This window comes from Microtus oregoni, unplaced genomic scaffold (genome assembly GCF_018167655.1).
Source record: "Microtus oregoni isolate MIOR12 unplaced genomic scaffold, Mior012 000017F_ref0000208, whole genome shotgun sequence".
NCBI classification, from domain to species: Eukaryota; Metazoa; Chordata; class Mammalia; order Rodentia; family Cricetidae; genus Microtus; species Microtus oregoni.
The window spans coordinates 36,559,059-36,572,963 of record NW_024543076.1 but is presented as its reverse complement, the minus strand read 5'-3'; the positions used below and the strand labels follow the sequence as shown (position 1 = coordinate 36,572,963).

Below are 13,905 nucleotides of genomic sequence, written 5' to 3'. Positions count from 1 at the left end.
ACCAATTTCTTGAGTTCTTTGTATATTTTGGAGATCAGATTTCTTTCTGATGTGAGGTTGGTGAAGACCTCTTCCCATTCTGTAAGCTGTCATTTTGTCTTGTTGACCATGTCCTTTGCTTTACAGAAGCTTTTCAGTTTCAGGAGGTCCCGTTTATTGTTTTTCTAAGTTGCTGTGCTACTGGGGTTATATTTAGGAAGTCTCTTGTGCCAATGTGTTCAAGTGTACTTCCCAATTTCTCTCCTATAAGTTTCAGTGTGGCTGGCTTTATGTTGAGGTCTTTGATCCATTTGGACTTGAGTTTTGTGCTTGGTGATAGATATGGATCTATTTTCATTCTTCTACATGTTGATATCCAGTTATTCTAGCACCATTTGTTAAATATTCTTTCTTTTTTCCATTTGATATTTTTTGCTTCTTTGTCAAAAATCAAGTGTTTGAAGGTGTGTGGATTAATATCCGGGTCATCGATTCAGTTCCATTGGTCCTCCTGTCTGTTCTTATGCCAATACCAGACTGTTTTCAATACTCAGCTCTGTAGTAGAGTTTGAAGTCAGGGATTGTGATGCCTCCAGAAGTTCTTTTATTGCACAGGATTGTTTTGGCTATCCTTGGCTTTTTCCTTTTCTATATGAAGTTGAGTATCTTTCTTTTGAGTTCTGTGAAGAATTTTGCTGGGCATTGCATTGAATCTGTAGATTGCTTTTGGTAAGATTACCATTTTTACTATGTTGATTCTACCTACCCAAGAGCATGGGATATTTTTCCACTTTCTGATGTCCTCTTCAATTTCTTTCTTCAATGATTAAAGTTCTTGTCATACAAGTCTTCCACTTGTTTGGTTAGAGTTACTCCGAGATATTTTATGCTATTTGTGGCTATTGTGAAGGGTGTTGTTTCTCTGATTTCTTTCCCAGACCTTTTATCATCTGTGTACAGGATTGCTACTGATTTTTTTGAGTTAATCTTGTATTCTGCTACATTACTGAAAGTGTTTATGAGTTATAGAAGTTCCTTGGTAGAATGTTTGGGGTTGCTTATGTAAACTATCATATCATCAGCAAACAGTGAGTTTCGCTTCTTCTTCTTTTTTGATTTTTATCCCCTTGTGACTTTTAAAGGAGCTTTCAGTAGAAAACAGAAATAACATTAATACACTCTACAAGGGAGGAAAAGTGAGAGAATGACTAGTTGAGCCTAAGAGAGTAGCCATTTACTCTGCTATAAATAGATCACTTGGCCAAAATAATTTCATGTTACCTTACCAAATCTCACCAATCAACAGGATCTTAGAGGATTGCTGATAAAGACAAGCTTCTGCCCATTCAACTTCTGCTCATGTTCTCTCTCTCAAAATTAAGATACAATGACTAGATAGAGCACAATATTTCTGGGCATTTTGATGGACTTTATGTCAGAAATTTTTGTTTTTCACTTTAGCTGTCCTATTATTTCCAATCTTAAGAACCATTTTCACACATAGATAAAAAATATCTAAAGATTTCCAATGCTTCCTTACAACTGAAAAGTAGCCTGGGTGCTCACGAGCAAGATGAAGAGCAGTCATTTCATGCTTGTTCACACACCAGCACTCTCTCACAAACTATGTTTTAGAGGAATTCTCTTTAACATTCATATATTTAATTAACATAATGTGCAAATTTCTCCCATGAAGAAAATAACAAAGAGTGTCAACATGATATTTATTTCAAAATATGACATCTCTATATTAAAAGATATTTAGAAAGCTATGAAAATAAACATAGTTAACAAGTACTGCTTCATAATAAAATATTTTCCTATAAGTCATAAAATCTTATTCTTCTATCAGTTTTCTTACTTACAGAAAAGAATTATTGGTCTTAATTTATGATAAAAAAAAAGGTCAAGTGGATAAATCATTAGTAATGATGGTTGAACAACATGAATGGAGTGCATTACCCATGACCAACTTAAGAATAGAGAAGAAAAAGCAAAGTAGCCATGCTCAATCAGAGACTGGGAGAGTAGTCAGAAGGGGCAAGTCACAACATACAGATCTGTAGCTAATTTTAAATGTAACTTTTATTATAAAGATTCTGCTCCATTCATCATATCCAGAAATAAGAGCCTAGATATCTATCAATTTATGAATAGGTGGTACAATTATACAAGAGAATATTACTTACTTATTAAGAAAATTAAATTATAAAATTTGAAGATAAATGTATGCAGCTAGAAAACATCATCCTGAGTGAGGTAATTCACACAGAAACAAATATTATATTATCTTTTTGTATGTGCATGTTAGGTTTTAAGTTTTTTATATGTGTACTTTTCTATATGTGTGCTAAAATCCAAATAGCCACAGAGGTTAGATATATAATAAGGGACCAGTGTGGTGGATTTTCCAAGCAAAGGAAAATAGAATAAAATGTTAAGAGAATAATGGGAAAACAAGAAGAAGAAGAAGAAGAAGAAGAAGAAGAAGAAGAAGAAGAAGAAGAAGGAGGAGGAGGAGGAGGAGGAGGAGAAGAAGAAGGAGAAGAAGAAGAAGAAGAAGAAGAAGAAGAAGAAGAAGAAGAAGAAGAAGAAGAAGAAGAAGATTAAATACTGAGAAGTATGAAAAGGGGAGAATATATGTTAGGACAACTAATGGTAAAGGTCATTTGAAAAACCATATGGAAAACTAGTACTGTAAAAGCTTACTAAAACAGATGCATCTATGGAAGGAATCTAAATAAAGTCAATAAATAGTAGGGGAAACAATGCTCCATTAGATGACTTATACCACTAAGTAAAAACTCTAGTGACACGAATGGGTTATATCTAGTTAAGTAAAACCCAAAGAGCTTTCATGGAATCCTTCAAACATCATAGGATATTGCCAACATTGATGGTTGCTCTCCATAATCTGATAGCATGGCTCTGTTACTGAAGAAACACTCACTTGTGTCAAATATATAGACCTGTGTTGTCTGCACCACCTGAAACTGTGGTTGGGCAAGGGTCTGGGGGCTAAAGAACACACAGAGACAAGGGTCACTCTTGAAGCAAGAATGACAATTTTATTGTGTTCCAGGGCAGCTTATAAAGTGCTCTTCTTGATTAGTGGCCATGACTTAGCTCTCAGGATTTTCTACTGCAAGTCTACCAGAAACCACTTTCTTGTTATCAGGAACTCATGAGGGCTTCATGCTCAGAGCATCTGCAAGCAAATGAAAGCAAATTGTTTACTCTGGCAGGCAAGGGGTAATAGAAAGTTCAGAGTCTGAGGGTCTTCAGCCCCTAACATACAGCTGTTGCCTAAATAGAAGATTCACTCCTCCTAACTAGTATTTATAGTACTGGAATATACTCTAAATACTACAAGGTGAAATGTATTCATAAGCAACACCTACAATAGTGTCATGCCTATAACATATACTGGTGTAATTCTGGCAGAAATGTTAGGAAACCAACTAGTCACTTTTTGGTTGTATTTGGGGTTCACCATGAGATGGAACCCATAGACAATACTCAAAAGAGGCAATAACCTGAGAGTAGATATGGCATAGACCTAGGGGAAAACCTACTATTCTTTTTCTCTTAAAAGAACATAGCAGTCAAGGGGATTCGAATTGGAAAGGAAGAAGTGAAACTTTCGTTATTTGCAGATGATATGATAGTGTACATAAGCGACCCCCAAAACTCCACCAAAGAACTCCTAAAGCTGATAAATAGCTTTAGTAATGTGGCAGGATACAAGATCAACTCCAAAAAATCAGTTGCCCTCTTATACACAAAGGATATGGAAGCAGAGAGGGAAATCAGAGAAGCTTCACCTTTCACGATAGCCACAAACAGCATAAAATATCTTGGGGTAACTCTAACCAAGGAAGTGAAAGATCTATTTTACAAGAACTTTAAGGCATTGAAGAAAGAAACTGAGGAGTATACCAGAAAATGGAAGGACCTCCCTTGCTCTTGGATTGGGAGGATCAACATAGTAAAAATGGCAATTCTACCAAGGGCAATTTATAGATTCAATGCAATCCCCATCAAGGTCCCATCAAATTTCTTCACAGATCTTGAGAGGACAATAATCAACTTTATATGGAAAAACAAAAAACCCAGGATAGCGAAAACAATCCTATACAATAAAGGATTGGCTGGAGGCATTACCATCCCTGACTTCAAACTCTATTACAGAGCTACAGTGATGAAAACAGTGTGGTACTGGCATAAAAACAGAGAAGTCGACCACTGGAATCGTATAGAAGACCCAAATTTTAACCCACAAACCTATGAACACCTCACTTTTGATAAAGGAGCCAAAAGTATACAATGGAAGAAAGAAAGCATCTTCAACAAATGGTGCTGGCATAACTGGATATCAACCTGTAGAAGAATGAAAATAGACCCATATCTATCACCATGCACAAAACTCAAGTCCAAATGGATTAAAGGCCTCAATATCAGCCAGAACACATTGAACCTGATAGAAGAGAAAGTGGGAAGTACCCTACAGCTGATGGGCACAGGAGATCGCTTCCTATGTGTAACCCCAACAGCACAGACATTAAAGGCACCATTGAAAAAATGGTACCTACTAAAATGAGAAGCTTCTGCAAAGCAAAGGACACTGTCACCAAGACAAAAGGCAACCTACAGACTGGGAGAAGATCTTCACCAACCCCACAACAGACTAAGGTCTGATCTCCAAAATATATAGAGAACTCAGGAAACTAGACTTTAAAATGCTAATTAACCCAATTAAAAAAATGGGGCACTGATCTGAACAGAGAATTCTCAGCAGAGGAAGTTCAAATGGGCAAAAGACACTTAAGGTCATGCTCAACCTCCTTAGCAATCAGGGAAATGCAAATCAAAACAACTTTGAGATATCATCTTACACCTGTCAGAATGGCTAAAATAAAAAAACTCCAATGATAGCCTTTGCTGGAGAGGCTGTGGAGGAAGGGGTACCCTCATCCATTGCTGGTGGGAATGCAATCTTGTGCAACCACTTTGGAAATCGGTGTTTCGGTTTCTCAGGAAATTTGGGATCAACCTACCCCTGGACCCAGCAATACCACTCCTGGGAATATACCCAAGAGATGCCCTATCCTATGACAAGAGCATTTGTTCAACTATGTTCATAGCAGTATTATTTGTAATAGCCAGAACCTGGAAACAACTTAGATGCCCTTCAATGGAAGAATGGATGAAGAAAGTGTGGAATATCTACACATTAGAGTACTACTCAGCAGTAAAAAACAATGACTTCTCAAATTTTGCATGCAAATGGATGGAAATAGAAAACACTATCCTGAGTGAGGTAACCCAGAACCAAAAAGATGAATATGGGATGTACTCACTCATAATTGGTTTCTAGCCATAAACAAGGGTCACTGAGTCTACAATAGGTGATCCCAAAGAAGCTAAGAACGAAGGTGAATCAAAGGAAAAACATATAGTTGTCCTCTTGGCTATGGGAAGTAGACAAAATTGCCGGTGAGAAAATTGAGATCTTGGGGGTGGGGTGGGATGGGGGTAAGGGGAGATGGGGAGAGAAAAGGGAGAAGGGGAGAATGGGGGGAACTTGGGGAAAAAGGAGGATTGGGATAAAGGAAGGTTGGATAGGGGAGCACGGAAGCACAATTCTTAGTTAAGGGAGCCAACTTAGGGTTGGCAAGAGACTTGAACCTAGAGTGGCTCCCAGGTGCCCAAGCCGAGGTCCCCAGTTTGTTCCTTGGGCAGCCGAGGATAGGGAACCTGAAATGACCCTATCCTATAGCAATACTGACGAATATCTTGCATATCACCATAGAACCTTCATCTGGTGATGGATGGAGATAGAGACAGAGACCCACACTGGAGCACTGGACTGAGCTCCCAAGGTCCCAATGAGGAGCAGAAGGAGGGAGAACATGAGCAAAGAAGGCGGGACCACGACGGGTGCACCCACCCACTGAGACAGTGGAGCTGATCTATTGGGAGCTCACCAAGGCCAGCTGGACTGTGACTGAAAAAGTATGGGATAAAACTGGACTCTCTGAGCATGGCGAACAATGAGGGCTGATGAGAAGCCAAGGACAATGGCACGGGGTTTTGAACCTAGGTAATGTGCTGGCTTTGTGGGAGCCTAGCCAGTTTGGATGTTCACCTTCCTAGAAATGGACGGTGGGGGGAGGACCTAGGACTTACCACAGGGCAGGGAACCCTGACTGCTCTTTGGACTGGAGAGGGAGGGGGGAGGTGTGGGGGGAGGGGTGAAGGGTGGGAGGAGAGGGAGAAGGGTGGGAGGAGGGGAGCGAAATGCGAGGCTGGTAGTAAAATACTAAGAATAACAGATATATTGCCGGGCGGTGGTGGTGCACACCTTTAATCCCAGCACTTGGGAGGCAGAGGCAGGCGGATCACTGTGAGTTCGAGACCAGCCTGGTCTACAAGAGCTAGTTCCAGGACAGGCTCCAAAACCACAGGGAAACCCTGTCTCGAAAAACAAAAATAAATAAATAAATAAACAAAGAATAACAGATATAATAAAACTATGTAATAGTTTCTGACTACAAAAAAAAAGAACATAGCAGTAAAATGACTTTTAATGACCGACTACTTAACCTGAAAATACATGCCTTGTTCAACCATCATTTAAAAAGGTTGTTCTTACAGATGATGGGAACTAGCACAGAGACCGACAACTGAATAATGTGAAGATCATGAGAGACTTTGCACTTGCTCCTAAATGTTACTTCTCTCCATCAAAGGTTCTGGGGCCTAGGCGGAAGAGGAGGCAGAATGACTGTTACTACAAGAGGTGATGGATGACTCCAATGTAAGGGTGTCTTTAAGACATAACAAGGAGCTAAAAGTATACAATGGAAGAAAGAAAGCATCTTCAACAAATGCTGCTGGCACAACTGGATGTCAACCTGTAGAAGAATGAAAATAGACCCATATCTATCACCATGCACAAAACTCAAGTCCAAATGGATCAAAGACCTCAATATCAATCTGAACACACTGAACCTGATAGGAGAGAAAGTGGGAAGTACCCTACAACATATGGGCACAGGAGATCACTTCCTATGTATAATCCCAGCAGCACAGACATTAAGGGCAACATTGAATAAATGAAACCTACTGAAACTGAGAAGCTTCTGTAAAGCAAAGGACACTGTCACTAATACAAAAAAGCAACCTACTGACTGGGAGAAGATCTTCACCAACCCCTCAACAAACAAAGGTCTGATCTCCAAAATATATAAAGAACTCAAGAAACTAGACTTTAAAATGCTAATTAACCCAATTAAAAAATGGGGCACTGAACTCAACAGAGAATTCTCAATAGAAGTTCAAATGGGCAAAAGACACTTAAGGTCATGCTCAACCTCCTTAGCAATCAGGGAAATGCAAATCAAAACAACTTTGAGATATCATCTTACACCTGTCAGAATGGCTAAAATAAAAAACACCAATGATAGCCTTTGCTGGAGAGGCTGTGGAGGAAGGGGTACCCTCATCCATTGCTGGTGGGAATGCAAACTTGTGCAACCACTTTGGAAAGCAGTGTGGGGGTTTCTCAGGAAATTTGGGATCAACCTACCCCAAGATCCAGCAATACCACTCTTGGGAATATACCCAAGAGATGCCCTATCGTATTACAAAAGCATTTGTTCAACTATGTTCATAGCAGCATTATTTGTTATAGCCAGAGCCTGGAAACACCCTAGATGTCCTTCAATGGAAGAATGGATGAAGAAAGTGTGGAATATCTACACATTAGAGTACTACTCAGTAGTAAAAAACAATGACATCTTGAATTTTGCATGCAAATGGATGGAAATAGAAAACACTATCCTGAGTGTGGTAACCCAGACCCAAAAAGTTGAACCGGATGTACTCACTCATATTTGGTTTCTAGCCATAAATAACGGACATTGAGTCTATAATTTGTGATCCTAAAGAAGCTAAATAAGAAGGTGATCCCAAAGAAAAACATATTGTTATCCTTCTGGATATGGGAAGTAGACAAGATTGCCATGCCAAAAAAGTTGGGATCTTGGGGGTGGGATGGGGGTGGAGGTAATTGGCGATGGGGGTAATGGGCGATGGGGAGAGAAAGTGAGAAGGGGAGGATGAGTGGAACTTGGGGAAATGGGATGGTTGGGATAAAGGAAGGGTGAATATGGGAGCAGGGAAGTATATATCTTAATCAAAGGAGCCATCTTAGGGTTGGCAAGAGACTTGAACCTAGAGGGGCTCCCAGGTGCCCAGGGCTATGTCCCCAGTTAGTTCCTTGGGCAGCTGAGGATAGGGAACCTGAAATGGCCCTATCCTATAGACATACTGATGAATATCTTGCATATCACCATAGAACCTTCATCTGGCGATGGATAGATGATGGAGGAAGGTCATTGGTTAAATAAAAAGAAACTGCTCTTGCCTGGACTATTGCATAAACTGGACACAGAGAACCCACTGAGAGAGGACTATTGAACTTGCCTAAGGTGAGATGATCTTTCGGGGTTCCTGATTCATGAAAGAGTCTGCGAGACATTCTACAGGACACAACAGATATTGACTGAACTGACTTTGAATTTTCCTGCTTTATGGAAATGTCTGCTGGATACCATGGGCCTGAAGGCTAAAGATGGATGCCCCAACGGTACAGAGGAACTTTGGATGACTGTCCAGGCAGCAAGATGTCTCTGTCATTTCTAGAGTTTTAAAAGTTGCTTTTTTCTTGTTTGTTAAGTAGTATTGTATCTTTCTGGAGTCTTTGATGGAGTTAAGAATAGTTAGTTATAGTTATAGTTTTTCTTAGTTATGATAAAGATTATTGTAACTTTTACTTGATAACTGTTTCGTTATTTGTAATTTTGCTATGTTGAATTTAAAGCCTTTTTTGTTGTTTAAACTGAAAAAAGGAAATGATGGAGGAAGGTCATTGGTTAAATAAAGAGAAACTGCTTGGCCCTCATTGGTTAGAAGATAGGTGGGAGGAGTAAACAGAACAGAACGCTGGGAGGAAGAGGAAGTGAGCTCAGACTCCACAGCTCTCCTCTCGGGAGCAGATGCCTCAGAGAGATGCCATGCTCCCAGCTCCCAGGCAGACGCACGCGATAAAGCTCCAACCCAGGATAAACACAGGCTAAACTCCTCCTGGTAAGCGCACCTAGGGGCGCTACACAGATGTTTAAAAATGGGCTAAATTAATATGTGAAAATTAGCCTAGAAGAGGCTAGATAGAAATGGGCCAAGCAGTGATAAAAAGAATACAGTGTCCGTGTAATTATTTCGGGGCATAAGCTAGCCGAGCAGGTTGCCGGGGTGCTAGGAACGCAGCCCCGCCACTCTTATTACTACAGATAGAGATAGAGACAGAGACCCACACTGGAGCACCAGACTGAGCTCCCAAGGTCCCAATGAGGAGCAGAAGGAGGGAGAACATGAGCAAGGAAGTCAGGACCACGAGGGGTGCACCCACCCACCGAGACACTGAGGCTCCTATTGGGAGCTCACCAAGGCCAGCTGGACTGGGACTGAAAAAGCATGGAATAAAACTGGACTCTCTGAACATGGTGGACAATGAGGGCTGATGAGAAGTCAAGGACAATGGCACAGGGTTTTGATCATACTTTATGTTCTGGTGTTATGGGAGCCTAGCATGTTTGGATGCTCACCTTCCTAGACCTCGATGGAGGGGGGAGGACCTTGGACTTTCCACAGGGCAGGGAACCCTGACTGCTCTTCGGACTGGAGAGGAAGGGGGAGAGGAGTGGGGAGAAGGGAGAGGAGTGGGAGGAGGGGGAGGGAAATGGGAGGCTGGGAGGATGCAGAAATTTTTTTTTCAAAAAAAAAATAAATTTGAAAATAGAAAAAAAACTATGTAATTCCAGTATTCACTATACATAGAAGTTACACTATACTCTAATCCCATAAAGAAAATAAGACTGTAACACAGCCACCAAAATGTAATGACTAAAAACCCTGAGCTCAATGTTACACTTCCATGAAATGTTCAAATATACCAAAGTCAACTTTCCGTAGTTGAATGGATTTCTCCGAAAAAAAAAAAAAAGACATAACAAGACTAGTACACATATGCATTCACACAGACTATGACAGTGCATATAAAACCTACAATGCAAGAGAATATCCTAGCACTGATAAGAAGTGGACATAGGACCTCACCACTACCCAAGAAGCTGTTTTTAAACTGATAGCTGCTGACTTGGTGGAGACTTCTTATTTGTATTCCCAACTGCCCAGAACCAAAATAATCACTCAGAAACTCTAATAATGCAATACTGTTTGGCTGATAGCTTAAGCGTAATTCTAGCTAGCCCTTATATCTTAAATTAATCTATTTCTATCAATCTGTATATCGCCATGTGGTTGTGGCCTACTGGCAAGGTTTACTCCAGCATCTCCTGTGTCTACCTCCTCCGGAAGCTACATGGCTTCTCTTTGACTCTGCCTTTTTTCTCCCAGCATTCAGTTTAGTTTCCCCTGCCTAATTCTAGCTTCTTTATTTATTAACCAATAAAAGCAACACATATACAGAAGGACTTCCCACACTGATCTAATCCTGAAAGAATATTGAGCACTGAAGACACTCCACTTGTAGTTTGCTTTCTTCTTGGCAAAACTGGACTTTGGACAAAAAAACTGCCCATGCCTCAACCACTGACAAAATGCATGGTATTCATACAGGACAAGTTGTTGCAAGGAGGCTGTTAGTTTGTTTTCCAGATGCTCAGCCCCTAAATAATCACACAGAAACTATATTATTTAAAATACTGCTTGACCCATTAGTTTTACCTTCTTACTGGCTAATTCTTACATCTTAATTGAACCCATCTTCATTAATCTGTGCATCACCACGAAGTCGTGGCCTACCAGCAAAGTTTCAGCATGTCTGTCTTTGGCAGAGGCTCCATGGCTTCTCTCTGACTCCAGCTTCTCTCTCCCAGCATTCAGCTTAGTTTTCCCCATTTAGCTATGTTCCCCTATAGCTCTGCTATAAACCCAATGCAGTTCCTTTATTTATCAATTGTAATCACAGCATACAGAGGGACATCTCATTATCAACAAGCGGGACACAAGAAAAAAGATTGCCAAACCTTTCCAAGACAGGGTAAGATGAAAATGATCTGTGAGTTACTCTAGGCCTTAGCCAATGTTGGTTGCTCCAACATTGAAAATGAGACTTTGGGTGATTGTCCACATAGTCATTTGTCTTTGTCATTCATTGCACATTTTGGAAGTTGTTTGATTGTGCTTCTTGTTTACTTAATAACATTGATTCCCTTCTCAAATCTTCTATGGGATTGAAGACTAGATAGACATAGTTACTTTCCTTTCATTACTAATACAAGGCTTAGACTCCTTAGGATAGGATAACTATTGAAACATTTAGCATATGTTTCTTGCTTGATAATGATTATGCTCATTGTAATTCTAATTTTTATTCTTGATATTTGTTCTTATTGTACATAGTTTTGTGTTAAGATTAGAACTCTCCTACTTAAACAAAAGGGGGAAGTGCTGTGGGAACTCCTTCACCTAATAGCCTTTAAGATACCAGCTTACTTGGGTATGGTCTTTTTTACTATAACTGTAGCTGTAAAACTTGTGTATGTTCTCTCTCCAGGCTGCTAGATTTGTTTCCTGTTCCCCATTCATTCAGAGGACTTTGATCTGTGAGTCTACCCCTAAATAAATAACCCTTTATTAATTATACTCAATTCTAAACTAGTGTGGGGTTACTTTTTAGCATCCATCTTCAGCTGATAAGGTGAAAATTATTTTTTTTTCCAAAGGAGTTTCTCTTGGTGAATCAACCACATTTCAGGCCAGGCCCCATGCCAGGAGTAATTTGACAATACAAAACTGCTTATCAAGAGGGAAATCACTGCTGATACTGGAAAACCCCACCAACTACCTAGAACTAGAAAAGTCATGGACTTTGGAGGATAGCATATTTTATTAAAGCATACTTTAATAAACCTTCACAATTACTAACTACATGATAAATATTCATCATACTATACACTGATAAGTGAAGAAAGCTTTTCTTTACAACAGACTGAGACCATTATTTAAAAAGTAAAAACAAATAAAAATGTAGAGTTACAGAGCCCAATCCTAATGAATACATCTTCAAAACAAACTCTACACCTGAGGTACAGGGAACATAGAGGGATGGGGTTAGGAAGATTCTAAGATCCAGATGAAGCTTGCTGTGAATTTGTATCTTCTACCAATATCAGAAGCTACACCCAAAGAGTATAACCAACATGAGTGCCTAAACATAAATTGAACAAGGACAACAGCAACAGACATGCTAAAGTGAATAGAACAAAGCCCAAGCAGCCTCAACTCTATAGAAAGAACTACAGGCAACTAACAAATCCTGAAAGAGGAGGTAATCTTCTCTAGGGAAGAGTACACCAATTAGTTAGCCAATACCAAATGTCAGTCCTGAAAACATCCATAAAAATGATTTTATAAACAGAGCATGCTGCATTTATGTATTTAAGAATGTATATGTAAGTAATATAATATATGCATATAACAACAATTCATGAAAATGAAGTCATGAATCTTAAAGAGAGTATACAGAGGTATATGGGGGATTTGAGGGAAGAAAGGCAAATAATGTAATTATTTTATAATCTCAAAACAAATAAACTCCATTGTGTTTTGTTCCATTTTGTTTGGCTAATTTTTTTGTCATATTGTTCTTCTGCTTATTTGTTTTGATTTTGCTTTCCAGTTTGGGGAGGCTTAAAAGGGAAACAATGTAGGGCAGGTGTGGTGGTGAAAACATGATCAAATTAAAGGAAAAAACCACATTTATTAAAAAACATGTAATATACAGTTCTTTTTATATGTCAATCTTTTTGAAGCAATAACAGATTGAAATATTCTGCCTAATATCCAAACAAACAATCTGACTTAAAACATAAAATTCTTTGTCTCTGTTCTTTGAATATGTGAGTTATTAACATCATTTTAATTTTAACTTCATAGAATCAAATGAGTTCAAATAAATAAATGAACGAATTTAAATAAATAAAATCACATCCATTAAGCAAACACTACTGAGTACTATCCATCTCTATTACTCATACTCCTCATCTCTCAGTGATCAGCTCTTGCATTTTCCTTTCAGGCCATGATTGTTCAGATAATCTAGTCAGAAACGGCTTCTTCCAACCTCTTTCTAGGTCATTACCCCATCATATGTCATGCTGGCCTGTATCACTCTCTTAAATTACCTTACTCACTTCTTTATATGTTCATTTCTGTGCCCTACCCATTATCTGCCTTCAACCAGAAGGTAATCTCTTTGAGAGCAAAAAGTGTGTCATCAATGCTGCATCCGCAGGGCATTAAAAAGTGTCTGGTTGATGTAGGTGATTGGCTCACAATGAAGAAAGAATAAATATTTAATTTTCATATTACATAGTAAATAGTAATTTTGAATGTATCATTACAATTGATTTCCAGGAAAATTCTATAAAATAACTGTATTTAGAAAATATGCCCAGAGGCTGACATTTGTAGTTCAATGTGCTGTTTACTAAACATAAATGAGGCCCTGGATGCAATGCCAAGTATTATATACACACGTAAATACACACATGCACACACACACACACACACACACATACACGCACACACACATGCACGCACACACATACACACACAGAGAACATCCTACTGTCATTTTCAAATATCATAGTTGATACAAGATGAAATCAATTTCACAGACAATGATTATCATTAAAAGATGTCCTTATTTTCGGGATGTCTTCATATCATACACTTGCCATATTAAACTCCATCTGCCTTATTCATTCTATGGCCCAGATGCAGGAACAAACGCCATAATCCCATAAATTTTCAATGACATTTTGATTCATTAAA

The 13,905-nt window shown here is 39.1% G+C and overlaps 1 long non-coding RNA gene across 1 annotated transcript in view; it reads right to left on the bottom strand.

The window, feature by feature from the left end:
• Nucleotides 1-3,169: 3,169 nt before the first annotated feature.
• LOC121458348 overlaps nucleotides 3,170-13,905 on the bottom strand; it is a 52,617-nt gene continuing 41,881 nt past the window's right edge. Inside the window, exon 3 of the long non-coding RNA XR_005975834.1 lies at nucleotides 3,170-3,187. This is a non-coding gene — a long non-coding RNA (uncharacterized LOC121458348). The remainder of the gene's footprint in view (nucleotides 3,188-13,905) is intronic.